At 42.3% G+C, this 14890-nt stretch overlaps 1 protein-coding gene across 14 annotated transcripts in view; it reads right to left on the minus strand.

The window, feature by feature from the left end:
• The window catches only part of ATXN1 (ataxin 1), a 343223-nt gene that overhangs the window by 98342 nt on the left and 229991 nt on the right, over positions 1–14890 (minus strand). The window contains exon 1 of one of the 14 annotated variants that reach the window (XM_069008053.1): positions 7795–7981. The exons of the other annotated variants lie outside the window; for them this stretch is intronic. The gene's annotated coding sequence lies outside the window, so the exon portion shown is untranslated. Of the gene's footprint in view, positions 1–7794; positions 7982–14890 lie in introns of those variants that run through there. 14 annotated transcript variants of the gene reach the window in all.

The following is a 14890-nucleotide window of genomic DNA, read 5'->3' on the forward strand; positions in this document are numbered from 1 at the left end:
CAGAGATTTAAAGTCAAAACAACTCTATTGCCTGTGTGTTTGTAACACACTCATTTCTACAGGTCTTCTGAGCAGAAAAGATTGAGAAAAGAATGCAAATGGTCCATAATAATTCAGGCTGCGAGCCAGCAATGTTGAACAGATATAAGCAATAAAAATAACTACTCTGGATGCTTCTGCTATATGACATAAATATTTCTCTTTTACTTTTATGGAAGCTATTATGCAAAAAATGCAGCTCAGCCCTGAGTGGAGACAATGAGCCTCCTGCATATTTGAAGAACTGCAGCACCCTATTAACTTGCTACAGACGAGAACAAGCTCAAGGGCCTTCATTACATGTACAGACACCTGTCATACAATGGCCACAGCTCTCCTGCAAGGATGGTGTTGAAGGGGGAATCCAAATGCTGTAAGTCACAAACAGGAGCAGCACCAAAAGCAATGGCAGAGATTCTGTTTAATTGCAGTACTTTAAGTAGCCAGAGACAAAACCTCCTGAAGAGAACTGTTAATGCTACAACCCAAAGAACCAGGGAAGAGGCTTGATCTCTGGTGGCAGCAGTAATTCCAGCAGATGCCCACAGTACCAACTCCCTGGTGCCAGTAAGATTTGAGTTTGGGCCATGGCCTTTGCCTCACTGGGTTCAGCCACAGGTGCCCACAGCTATTCATCAGCTACTTACACAAAGTTTTCAGGAAGCAGCTTCCCCATCACCTCTACCTGTGCAGAATGCTGGGTTGAGGAGGACCCGTATTACACCAGTTGCCAGGCTGGGGGGACACACACGGGCGCAGGCACAAACAACGCCACCACGTGAGCTTCGCTTCCTTAGGAAGTCAGCCCAGAACGCACCCTTAACCTTCTTCCCGCTTGCAGTGCTGCCACGTCTTCTGCACTGCTGATGCAATGTGAAACACAAAGCTGGAAAACAAAGGCGCTATTGACTAACTTTTTTGCAGGATTAAGATGACTATGCTGGCTTACAACAAAGATTTCAACGATTTCAACACTGAGCGCAAAGCAACAGGAACACGGTTTGGCAGTAATTCCAGAGATTACCTGTTGAAACATTAATGACAAATGTCTTTTGATGTGGGCTGCTTTATGTGGTGCAAAAGGCAGCGCTGTAATTATGCATTTCCTTTCTGTGAATCTAGTATTTAACAGTAAAGCATTACTGGGGGGGCGTGTGCACGTGTATGTTTGTGCATGTGTGTGTGCCTGTGTTTATGTGTGTGTGAGACAGGAAATACTCCACAGCTGAGCCTGCAATTTACCAGGGTGGCTGCACGTAGTAAATCTGCAACAGGGGAGCCTTTTCATTCATCCTGCACCAAGCAGAGGGCTAAAACAATTGCCACGCTTAAGACAAATGTCAGTGTGAGTCATACCAGCCGGAGCGCAAACATGTTTGCTGTCGGGTGAGTCAGAATATCACATCCTGAATTCACAAATCTTCCTATAAATAATAATTTCCGAAATTGTTGCATTTCTTTAATACAATGCAATTTTAAGTATGATGCCAAATCCATAAAGGCTTTCCTGACTACAAAGAAAATGTTTTTTCTCCTCTTCCCTTTTGCTTAACTGCGTGTATCTACCTACAGTAGTATGCTGTCTACAGTACCTGAAATGGTAATTGCCTTGATTCACACTTAGGAAAATGCAAGCAGGGCTCAAAAAAAGTCTAAACGAGAGACAGGCTCCCCAGCCCCTAAAAAAAAAAAAAAAAACCAAAAAAAACCCAAAAAAACTAAATACAAGCAGCAGGACCTTTCACTTACTGTATATGCTTCCTACATCTTTTTTGATGCTGTAATTCTGACAAGCTTTAGCATGTTCAGCATTCAGAGAAAAGGAACGTCATGCTGTCATGAGACACAGAGCAGCTGAGAAAAGGGGTGAGAAATGCTGGAGAAATGGTGAGAGAAGTCAGGGCAGCATGGTGCACGTGAGCAAGGAGGGACTGTGCCTGCACTGTGGTCGACAGCTGAAGCACCCACAGCTGAAGCACTGTCCCTGCTTCAGGGAGCACTCAGCCTTAGTACGGCGTGCAGAGATCATTCCTCCCCACGAATACGAACATACCTGGTAATGAAATTAATGCACTGTAATAATTGGCAATGATTATCCATGACTGCATCTAATTCAGGAAAGTATCTGAATCAGAAGTTATGCAAGTACCTTTTGAAATAGGACTGAACTCAAGGATATGACCAAATTTATGCAGGAGAGTGCTGATAAAGATGTCTGTCATCTCTGTGAGCAAGGGGGGGAAAAAAGTGGTTTGTGTAAGGTTGTTGGGGGGGGATGTTTCTAACTTGATTTTCAATTGGGAATTTATTCTCATCTTATATGAAAGGGAATTCACACACATACAAATCTCACATCAAATCAAGACAGTCTTGCTTTCTTCTAATTGTTTTGTGGAATAACCACTCAGAAGTTCATTTCTGTTATCTTTCTCAAGCAAAATAAAAGGCCTTTTAGAAAAATTTTATTGCTAAAACAAAGAAATCCTCCTGGGAATGACTTCGTTATGGAAATCAAGTGACAGTTTCTTTTATCTAGCCAAGCAGCAAGTCTGCATTTATAAAAGGCATTCTATGCACGAAGTACAGTGAGTAGGAGGACATGAAAATGCTATTTTTAAACCAGATTTCAGCGTTCCTCCCATACAGATTTCCTGGAATAATAACAGCAACAACAATAATGATAATTAATAATGCCAAAAAAGGAGTATCGTCTTAAAGGTGAGTGGCATGTGAGAAAGCAAATTGTAGTTAAGGACTTGTAAGATTTAGGGACAAATGTAAGCTTCGCTCAAATAAACTGGCATTGTGCCATGAATTTCACAGGATTTGAGACTTGCCCCCTAAATTTCATACTGCAACTTTTTTTTCAAAAAAGGCAATAAATTAACATTATGTTTAGCATATGCTACATGTCTACCATTTGTTTTCTTGCAGCAATTGTTATTTTAAGAAACACCACTAAATGAGAAGTTAAATGTGGAGCTGATGCTATCACTGTGTTTGGGTAAGTGACCATGGCAGCTTTTAGCACTGGGGAAGAAAGGGAAAAAACCTGAAAAAATCCAGGGCTAAACAATGTTTTCATATGCAACAAGAACAAGGGTACAATACAGACTTCAACCCAAAGCTTAAAGAAGACACTGGAAAGGTCCTTTCCTGCTTTGCTGACCTCTGGACCTGTCTCTCAGGACGCTCACAGAGAAAAGACATTGAATTAACAAATACGGAGAAAGTGTGGGTCAAATCCTTCCTCTCTACCAGGAATACACTGTCTCCAGTACGCTTGGAGTTCAATTTTCTGAGGGCAACTTATCCCAGATTACCAGAAGACTGTTATTCAATTGTGCTATCGTCTACCAGTGGTAATTAGAACAAGCGTCTGCATTTCACACCTAATAAAAATGAAGAGAGTGAGCAGGCAGTAACAAAATCCCTGGGACGCCGAGGTGCAACGTGAAACCTGCTGGAGTACTGGCACTTAAGAGTAACCCCATTGCTAGGAAGCCCCAATTTCCCACAAAATTAGAGCAAGGCAGAGAAATCACACACGCTGTCTGTCCCTCTCTTACACTCGGCAGCTCTAACACAGACACACGCTGTAGTCTGGCACTGACTCATGTTTTGAACTTGGGAGCACCCCCCAACACATGCACACAACCCCCTGCTCATCCCCTGGCTCATGCTGCTGCTGTGAGGTACCAACCATGTCCAAGTGATTTTCATCCATGTTTTTAATCCAGTGCAAAACCCTCAACAGCAGTAGCATGGAACGTGGAGGAACCAGCAGCCTTGACAGGTTACTAACTCAGTGAAAAATCTGCCACCTAACTAATCAGGTATGGTCTGTTTCTCAAAGATATTATGTAAGGACCATTCAGGGCATTTTTGGAGGCACTTCCACTCTCTCATTCTCCTACAAGACAAATTTTTATGTCATTACCCTTTAGTTGCCTTTTAAACAGTAAAATGTAAGTCTATTAAACCACAGAGTTCCAATTTGATATTTTGAGCACCTTCATCTGCTTAACGGGAAATGTACAGTGGTAAGAAAGGAAAGAAAATAGGTATGACTGGAATAAGTTAGTGCCGTTTTCCTTCTTTGTCCATTGCTTGCTGCCAAACATGGTTGCTGCTGGTCACTTGCCTCGCTCACTGCCACCAAGTGCTCAGCTGGGCACAGTCACCAATACTTAACCCTCAATAAAATTAAATCGCAATAATGCTTTGCACTCATTTAGGGTTTTATATACCACAAACACTGTAAAAAAATTAACTGTAACTCTGTAACACCCCTGCAAGGTAAATTGAGTATTGTTATTCATACCTTATGCAAAGGAGAATTTCACTGGAGATGGGATAATTGACCTGCCCAAAGCTATGCAACACAGGTGTTCCTGTTTCCTGGTTCTCTCTATGCCAACAGACCAGTTTTACCCTTTCCTGAAACTCAGAGTTCTGCCTTCATTTCTGCCTCTTTCTGCTGCTGAATGAAAGCAGGGAGCAGGTCTCTGTACCCAGTGGTATGAGCGGTACATGGGTGCTGTGAGGGTGGTTCCTGGCTGCATTGCCTGTGGTGGGACCAGCATCAAAAGACTGCAGCACTCCTTTTTCTACCTCCCTGTGGTAAGCAAGAATTAGCTGCAGAAAATTATTTGATCTATATTTGGTCAATAATAATTTACTAATAATTTGGTAACAGGAATGTTAAAAGCCTTTTTCACAAAAGACTACCAAGTTTTAGCTGCCCTGAGTATCTTCTAGTACTGCAAGGAGGACAGTAGAGGACTCAGCAGTGTACCACACACTGCTCCTCATACTTCCCTTCCCCCCTCTCTTCCCCTAAAGAGCAAAAAAGGGTACAGGTTTCATCCCAGACAAATGATGGCAGGGCAGGAGCAGTGCCCACTGCCAGCTCCTGTGGGCTGCAGCCACCCCTGCCAACTGTCACATGGCAGAAAATTCCACACTGGGCTTGCCTGCAGCCAGCACTGGTGTATTGGATTGACCTGAACTGTTAAACCACCTCTTTGAGGTGAAAACCCTCATATGTCACAGGCTGGACAACAGATTAATGTAGTCAGAGATCCTGTTACAACACCAGTTGTTCCTCCTGCACCATGACCAACAGCCACATTGTAGGTGGGACCCAACCATGCTTACTACATTAGGAATTAAAGGGGTTTTACCTGTAAAAGATCTGTACTCTCATGTGCAGTGATACAATTAAAGCAGAAACGTTAACTACTAGCCCTGTGGATGCAATTATCCTAGTTAAAAAGAGGGCTTTTACTGGCAAAGCTCATCCCTGTTCACACACCAAGTAAGCCCTACCTTTCATCAAAGCAGTTAAGACTGGAAAAGCACTTGAACATGCTGATCAGCTCCCAAACTAGGACAAGGCTTAAGTAGAGGGGTTTATCTCTCACAACTTCTCACTTTTAACCACGTTTGGTTGGGTCAGGGCCAACTTGGTGTAACCAGATCCTGAGCCCGAGCTGCAAGTTTTGATTGCCCTGAAACTGCAGCTCAAGCCAAAGCCTCTTTAGCTATCACACCTAAGAGCACTGGCATGCCTGCAGATCAGGAGATGAGCTCCACAGTTTAAGTGGATTAGGTGTGCTGAACAACTCTGCTACATGCAGTTCTCCTACCCAGTGCTCGAGCTTCCGTGAGCAGTGATCTTTTATACAGTTGATCCAGGAGGTTTTGCTGCAGAGGACAGAGCTGGGTTAAGGAGAAGCTTATGCTGTCCCCAGGCTATAGGAGAAAGACAAGCTTGGAGGTTGGGCTCGGTGGGCACCCCAAGGAACTCAGTGAGCCAGCAGTGCTCTTGAAGACCACACACCCTCTCTGGCACCAGAGTTTGGGGTTGGCTTCCCACTACAATGTGTGACTAGGGTGAAAAATATAAGCCTAACACACCACACACCACTTTGCCATGACTTCTTATGCAAAATCCTCAGCAGTGGCATACAACAGAGCAGTGCATATACCACCACAGTTAGGAGGATGCCCTCCTTATACCACCTTAGTCTGGGAGGAACAGCCTCTGCTGTGTCTTAGCAGCTACAAACCTCAGATCCAGTAAACCTCACAATTTCCCAGCTACACCAGATCCTTCTCTCAGCCACTCCTCCCAAAGGCAGCAGGCAGAAGTGCCACTAACGTAGCATAATCAGTGTGAAGTTGTTACAGTGTGGGGGAATGTGGCAATTCATGGAAAATGTCTTCGACCAAAAAGGCAATTAGCAGCGAGTCTAAATGCAGCAGCAGAAGGGAGTGGTTTCCTAACAAAACAAGCCTTGTTAAAAAAAAAAAAAAAAAAAAGGAAAAAAAAAGAAAAAACCAAACCACCCTAACACTTGCTTTCCTCAAAAAACCAGCATTCTCAGGAGATTGAAAGCATGTGGAAAAAAATACCTCTGTGAAGCTTTCTGTAAAGATTATTCTTTACAGAAACATTTGGCAGCCCTTTCTGCTCTGTCTCCTAATGCTATTGAGTATAGCTATGTTAAGTCAATAAGCAAAGCCACTCAATGTGGGTTTTTTTAGGTTTTCTAGGCCAAGAGAGGAAGCAGTGCGATAGGAAAGTTTTCAGAAGTGGGAGTTGTGCCTGCCTTGCTTCTAATTGCAGTGAAACTGTCAACCTCTGCATTGTGTTTCAAGACTTTACACTTCAAAATCATTCCCTCTGTGCTTTGAATTGCTACACTTTTAAGCTAACTACTTCTAAAAGTGCTGTTTAAGAAATGACATCTTCAACCACATTTAACATTGAGAATAAATCTAAATTTGCAAAGTCTCATTGGGTCCCTGCAAAAGTGCAGGTTTTTTATTGTATGTGACAGCCAATCTCTTGGAAAGTATCTGTGCAGAAATTTAGTTTAAAATTCTTCATATCAAGACATTTAAGAGAAAATGCGGGGGGGGGGGGGGTTGCTGTAAGTTAAAAATAATTATGTTCTTTTTACCTTAGATAAAAGAATCACCAACATTCAAGTAGCAAACAGCATCAAAACCAATTAATAACCTTACAACCTGAAATCCTACCTACGTGCAGGCATATATTAATCATATTTCAGAATGATCTCCAAACACACGTGGTTAAAACAACTGAACTAGGTTGACTTGCTTTCTTCCTTGTAAACCACCAAAAGTGAAAGCAGGTCCAGATTTCACAGACGGTGAGAATTATGGGCACTGCTTGTGGAAGGATGTTCTCTGCCTCTGATTACTAAACTCTGGGAATCACCCCACCAATGCCAGAATGCTAAATTCATAGATAAGCCAATGTGCTAAATTTCTCTTCAGTGTCCAAACTCAATTCTGTAAGGAGACAGATACCTGCCAAACTGCAGAGAGCTGAGGGAGCCTTGCGCTTTCCAAGTGCCCCTGCACACATTTGAATACCAGGGTAATTAGGAGGCCATGCTCCTTTCATGCTGTCATGAAACACAGAATATTTATGTTGCTTCAGCTTTAATGATTTTAAAATATGGAGTATCATTTCAGTAGGTAAAAGCAGATTCAGTAATGCTCAGGTATATTTACACTCTGTTGCTCAGTGTGGAAACACTAATTCAGGGTAAAGGTTTACTGCTAAATACTTGGGGAGACAGAGAATAGGCGAGTAAGCAGCTCAGAACGTGCAGGCTCAGAGTCAGCTCTGAGTGCGACAGTGCCCAGCATAAGGAAGCCCCAAGAATGACTCCAGTTCCCAAGTAATACTTCACCAAGCAGAAAATTATACTGTACCTTGTGGGGCTGAACAACTTTGAAGTATTATCTCGAGGTCTGCCAAAGCTGTTCCAGATGCCAGGTTTCAATTTAAGCCCATCTATTTTTCATATCCTTCTCCCAGACTGCCATCTCACTGGTTTAAAGGAGGATGGCACAGTACTTAACCCTGAGAAAAAAGTTCCTACTGTTCCTCAGGGATGACTCCCCTCCACAGCATTAGGAAATCACACTGATCACCTTGCAAGGAAGTCCCACCCCACTCTTTGCTCACCACATGATGGACGCTTGGCTGGGCCAAGCTGAGGTGCTACAAACAAGCTCCTGCATCGTCACTGGTTATTTCTGCACTTGGGAAGGAGGGATGGTGGCCTTCCCTCTGCACTCTACTCATTACCATTTCTCCATGCATGGATTTGATTTCTCCTCATGTCTTCCCAAACTAACAAAAAAACCCCTTAACCAGACAGGAGCAATGATGGCAAAGAGCCTTCTACTCCAAACTCCAGCACCAGCTCAGGCAAGAAGTGAGGAAACACAGCCATGTCACAAGGGAAACAGCTGAGCTATTGCAAACAACAGCAACCCTTTTGACTTAACCAGAAAGTGCCCAACCCAATACTAGTTTCCAAGTGGAAAGGCTGCCCTCCACTTACCACGCAGACTCCAGCAGAGCTGGATCGCCTTCTCAAATATCCTTTGTCTGCCACAGCAGTCCAGCAAACATTGCCATCTAATCATTCCCATAGTACACGAATCCCTTCCTGGCTTGGCACAAGGTGAGTACGAAGTTTTTGCTAATCTTGCACTTACAGTAATTTCCCCTTCCCTGTCACTTGTGTGAATCATCCCCGTTTCCAAGCATCAAAGAGTTAATGGAAGAAAGAACCACCCTACCATGTGCTTCACCCAAGGGTAAGTGGACTGGCCAGCTACCAAAGCAGATTGTTAAAGACTGCACCAAGCTTCTGATTTTTTTCTCTCGACTGCAATAAATGTAAGGATTGGATGTGGACATAAATGTAAACCTAGACCACATCTGCTGATAAAGCAAAGCCTTTGTACTTGTGCAACTGCTATTAACTGTACACAAAATACTTATATTTCATGAATTCTCCTACATTCAAAAGCTGACCTGCAGTCTGCCCGAGGCAGCCAATGTGAACTGCATGCTCAGCAGAATTGCACATTAAAGACAGAAGGGAAACAGATTATAATACAAAATCAGACTGCTAGGAAAGTGAATCATTTGTGCAACTGTTAAACACTCAGAGTATTTTGGACACACTTTACCACACCAGATTAAAACACAGTTCTGGCGGTTCTCTTCCGAAAGGCAGTGTAACAGGTAACAGGTTCGTGTTATTTGCCCCTTTCATCACAGGCACAAACAAAACCGGTGCCTTCAGGACTCTGTCATATTCCACTATTAAACTTTTCTTTTGAATTAACTGAAGCTACTCTGCTATTTGAAGATTTTTACCTTCCCATAATTGCATTAATAGCTTGGAGCAGAGTGTATGTGCATAGCACAACACTTCTTCCCAAATATATCTGAGGGAACTTCAGCTGTGCATCTTTGCCATAAGCATTCACGCTTCTTCTCGTAAGATAACTTCAATATAGTATTCTAATTCTAACTTATTTCTTGGTAAGATACTTCTACCTTGAGTTCATACCTGTCAGACATGGATTGTGGAGTTCCCTTGGTTAAGTAATACCAAATCATTTGAAGGTTTCTCCATCGCCAATCAGGTATAAGCAGCTACGACCTACCTAACAGGACTCCATCTCTAGACAGTTTCATTTTGAATGGCACAAATTACCTTGGGCCACCTTATTTCCATGTTGGTTCATGCTCTGCTCTGCTGTGACCTCTAAGGTAAACAACTCAGCGACCCATCTGTCCCAAAGTCACTTGTCTCCTGTTTTAGATTCCTTCCCATTTTAAGTCTACCATAACTGACCTTTAGGCAGGAAACCACTCTGGGATGTGATTAGTGATCTTTTCTATAGTTTATATTAGCATGATTATTTACACGATCATTATTAACAAGAGGAAAATATTTTAATTTACACTGCTAGCAAATTCAATTCTCACATCGATGATCAACAGAATCATGTCTACAAATAGATGTTTATTCTTACATGCTGGGCTTGGAGACACAAAACATGATGTATTTCTTAGCTGTCCCCATGGCATCTATACCTAATACTGCAATCTCAAATGAAGCAGAAGTCTGTGGTAACCCAGTCTGTTTTCAGTTATCCAATACCTTTCTAGTTCATGAATACTTTCATAAAAAAAAAAAAGAAAAAGAAAAGAAAAAGAAAAGCTTATGATAAAAATTCATACCCAGTTTTCAAAGACCTAACAGTGTTGGCAGGTGCACAGTAGATCATGCTCAGAGTACTTCATGCAAAAATATCAATCAAGAATTTTTGGTGCTTCCACTCAGGGTTGCTTAAATTTGTGATTCATGTGGGGAGCCATTGCTAAAAACAACAACAGTCTCTGCAATAAAAATGTAGAAACTACAGTTGGATCTTTGGGTTGAGAAGTACAGCGATTTTGCACAGGAATTGCACACACCCCATCTACTGGCTTTTCAGAAGACTGAGAATTTTAACAGCAGCAAGGCAAGTTTACCTTGCATTGGAATTATTTACCGAGCAATGCCTGTGAGGTTAGTGCTTGATGAAGGTACAGGAGACCCTCACCTATCCCAGGAGAGCCACAAAGCAATCCAGAGCTGACAAAACTGTTCAGAGCCTACAATGGTAGAAATACAGGTCACAGGCTAAAAAAAGTAACCCAAATCACCTTGTACATTGTGACAGAAACATAATAAAGAATCAGAGAAAATGTTCCAGTGACAAAGGTGTTAGTTGTGCTGAGTGCCTGCTGTGAGGCCTGCCTTGCTGCCCTTAAGAGCAGGGGCAACGTCCAGCAGAAAGGCAGCAAACATGCACCCACAGCAGAGATTTCGGTCAGTGCTGCTGTTGTGCCACCTCTGCAGCACCTGGGGAGCACAGGCATTGTAATTTTTAATTCAAGAAGGTTGCATGCCACATTAGAAGAATTCACAACAAACTTCAGTCACTGAGTCAGAAATGGAACTCAAGTTACACTCTGTCAATCAGGATGTTTGATCACAGCAAATCGAAGAATCTGCTCAGCTCTGCTGAAAGCTTCCCAAAGCCAGTGTAGTCTCCCACTCCTCTAGTAGCCTGCAATGCTTTCATAGCAGATGGCAAAAGTACTGAGCATAAATCCAGCACTAACAGCAGCTGAGAACACTGATAGATTTGCCATTAGAGTGTCAAATTCTGACATTTCTTTTCCCAACAAATTAGTAAAGTTAATATATGCTCACTACCACACCAATGATACCAGCCAGAGTCTGCCTGTTCATTTCTAACTCCATACTTTAAGGCAAGGGCTTACGGAAGTGGGCAACAGCCACCATAATGTCAATCTACAGTCTTAGGAGACTAAATACATTTAAATCTGTCAATACACTCTTTATCTGAAACTTGCATCAGCAGGCAGGCTGTTACAGGTTACTGACAGTTGTGTGAAATACATGGTGGGCCATGATACAGATTAGGGGAATTTTCAATGCCTCTTCACTTTTCACCCTGGATTTCCAATGAGTTTCTTTAGGAAGCATTTAGTACTAATATACCAGTGTCTTGTCACACAGATACATAACAGACATGATTTCTAGTAAAAGCCACAAATCGCAGAAATTTTATTTGCATATAGGGTCAGAGATGTTTTGAAAACAGACTTTTCAGTTAGCTAGGACATTTGGAGGAACTCAGTGTTGTAGAAAGAAAATGATGTTTTTCCTTCCCTTGCTACTGTCCACCTCACAGACCAAAGCCTGCTCTTGCACCAGTGTGACTTCAGCAGAGTAGACTGGGATCAGAGTGATGCAATGCATTAAATGTCCAGTTTTCAAACAACTGATCAAGTTTTGTTTTAGAATTCTGTCTTTACTCAGAGCATTTTAAACCAACTGTTTGATAAGAGGCTACTGTTGCTGTTGACCCATTCTTTCCATTTTCTGTGCCAAAGTTGTGAAGGTACAGTACATGTTTTAAGATATACACCAGCCAAGGAGAGTACAGTGATGTGAAACTGGTATTTGTGTTTTGTCAGTACCAGCAAAGGTGTGCCTGCACAAAGCTGTGATAACTGTCAGCAGCTCAAAGCAATTTAGATCTTTGCTTGTTTGTGTGCCAGGCAATCTTAAAGAGCTGCAGAATTCTCTCTTCTAAGCATTAAGATCTCAGTAACTTCAACTATGTAAACTCCCCAAATTAAAACAGCATATTCATCAATTTCTAGGAATACACCACAGTTTGGATGACACATTATTCCAGTGCTCAGTTTCTTCTGGACCTGAAGGCATCCTAGAGGTCTTAAAACTCAGCCTTTCCTCAGCTCCAATTGGAGCCAGACCAAGCGTTCAGCACTGGCACCAGACCCACTGCAGTGCCAGAGCATTTCAGAAACTAAGCCAAGAGCTGGGGAGGTGTTTTTAGGAACCCTTGCAGAAAGCACCTCTGCCAACAAGGTTCAGCGAGGTTTCTTCTGGTGACTTGAGAAGATATATTGAATGTCAATTGGCATATTTATCTTCTTTAAACACTGAGCTTCCTTTGTAACATCTAATAGGGCAGATTACCGGTTTAATACTAATGGAAACTGATCAAAAGATCCTTGATTATTTGGTTGGCTTACCTTAAAACCTTTTCCTGCTGTAGTTCCCATGCAAAATAGACCAAAACAGTATTCCTATGAACAGAGAGCCTATCAACTAATTATTTAAGGAGATGAGGAAAACTGCATTTAGAACTGGGTTGTGGATAAATATGCCAAAAACCTCCCAGACCAACTGAAGGACCTGCTCCACAAGTTTTCACAAGGACTACTTTGGAAATTAAAACTGAGAGAAGCATACTATATAAGGCCATTTGAAAATTCCACTCCTTATCTACAAAAGGCAGTTTCTTCTCAGTTGCCATCATGGTTCATTTGCTTAGGGACAAAAGTAGCTGGCAAACTAGCACGAAAAAAAGGAACAAGTAAACACTGGCATTTTAAGCGTTGTCTATAGGCAAAGATAAAAAGCAGTGGCCAAATGACAACTGACCAGGTCTCTTTCCATACCTATTTGAAGGGATGACAACTGGGAACAACCTTGATCAAGGCTATCAATGCATTTAAATGCAGAAATGCTTTTATGATTTCAAGGCAGAACAAATATTTCTTTTTGTCTACACACTTTTTAGAAGACATGAACAGTAATTTCAGAACAGAACATAAATGCCTGTTAACAAAGCCAACAACAATTACTGCTATGTCTAAGAATCAACAAAAAACCAACCAGTGTATTCCAAAGGCATTCACTCCCAAAGCAAACTCACTCCACGCAAGCCCAAGCACAGAAACGTGATAGTATCTCATGATTTATGTTCTCTCAGCAGGCTGTACCGGGTCCTCCAGATTCCATGTTTGCCTTTGAAAGCAATTAAGTTTCTAGCACTTCTGGAAGCGACAAAAGCTCTCACTATGAAAACCTGCATGCTGGACTCGTGCTGAGTCTGCAGCTTGGCAGACTGAAACAAAAGCACCACAGGAGGTGTGAACTTCCCCCACTTAACTCATCTGGGAGCATTAGTATGTGAAGGGCCATCTCTAAACTTTGAAGCTATTTCCAAATCATGTCTTTGTCCAGTGCCCAAAGAGCCAGCTGCCGCTGTGATTTGGAGAACATTTCCAAAGCCCCTCTCAGCCTGGAAAGAAAAATCCCTTTTCTCATCAGCGTGCACACAGGAAACTCTACAAGTTCTGCTAATGTGAACTATTCTAATTGCTCAGCAAGACAGAGTACCCTTACTTACATAAGAGCATGTCCAGACACCACGATGAAACCTGGGTCCTGCTGTGCTATGCACTGTACAAACACCTGCTCCATGGAGTTTACAACTTGCAGAGTAAACTGTACCTAAGGGAAGACAAGGGCAAGAAGCACATGTAGAGAAGTAATCAACAGGCGTTTCACACAACTAGTGTGTGAATTCTGCTTCTGAATTATTATAGTACAGGAATGCTGCCTGATCAAAAAATAGATCTGTGATATGTCCCTGGCTGAATAAAACAAACAGAATAGCAGCAAAGTCAAACTATTAAACACCCTGGCCCCAGCAACAAAAGCCCCAATGCTGTTCAAAAAACAGGCTGCCTTGGACAAGGCACAACATCTTTTACCTCCTCAAGATAGAAAAAAAGCCCAAGCCACTTCCCATCACTGTTCTAATTCTACCCATACTGCAGACAGGAGTGACCTTGTGAAGCCAGCGCCAGTGTTGAGCCGGTGTGACAAACATGGCAGCTGGGCACACAGAAGGGCGTGTGCCAACAGGCAGCCGAGTACACGAGGGAGGGCAACTCCTTCCAGGCAGGGCAGTGAGCCACCTCTTGTTTACAGCAAGGCACCCTGGCCTGAGACCGCAGCCAAGGGCAGTTACTCAGGGATTGCTCTCACACATGGAGTTCACGTGTCGTTTACTCTGTGGCAAACAAACTTGCCAAGATGAACATTTTTTCACAGCAACTTACTTTTGCACCTTAGACTTTGCATGTTTGGTTTTCCCAGTTAATCCTCCTAACTCAAATGAAATCAGCTGAAGTGATGCATACTCAGTACCCAGTATTCTGTATTTTTTTTTTTTTAACTTATCAGTGTACCTGTTTCCTCTGTTATACATTAAGACACCCAATTCTGTGCAAGTAAGTTAATTTCAAATAGTGTCATTTTCAAAATTATTTAAGCCTAGTTATGAGAGTCAACCTGGATCTGTTTCCTTCTGACAACACCTATAGCTTCATAACTTTAGGTTTTTGTACCTCTCGCTCACCTGTTACAAAGCAAGGACTTACAAATTCAGAGAAGCGATTTATCAGGGAGATTTGCAAAAAATGACCAACTGTGATTTTCTACCAGATTTAGAAGAACATTTCCCCCTCTCATCTCCTTCACTTAAAGTTGCAATCATTTTTAAGAACCAGAGGTAAGCACTTTTGGAGACAGAAATGTGC

This window comes from Aphelocoma coerulescens, chromosome 2 (assembly GCF_041296385.1).
Source record: "Aphelocoma coerulescens isolate FSJ_1873_10779 chromosome 2, UR_Acoe_1.0, whole genome shotgun sequence".
NCBI classification, from domain to species: Eukaryota; Metazoa; Chordata; class Aves; order Passeriformes; family Corvidae; genus Aphelocoma; species Aphelocoma coerulescens.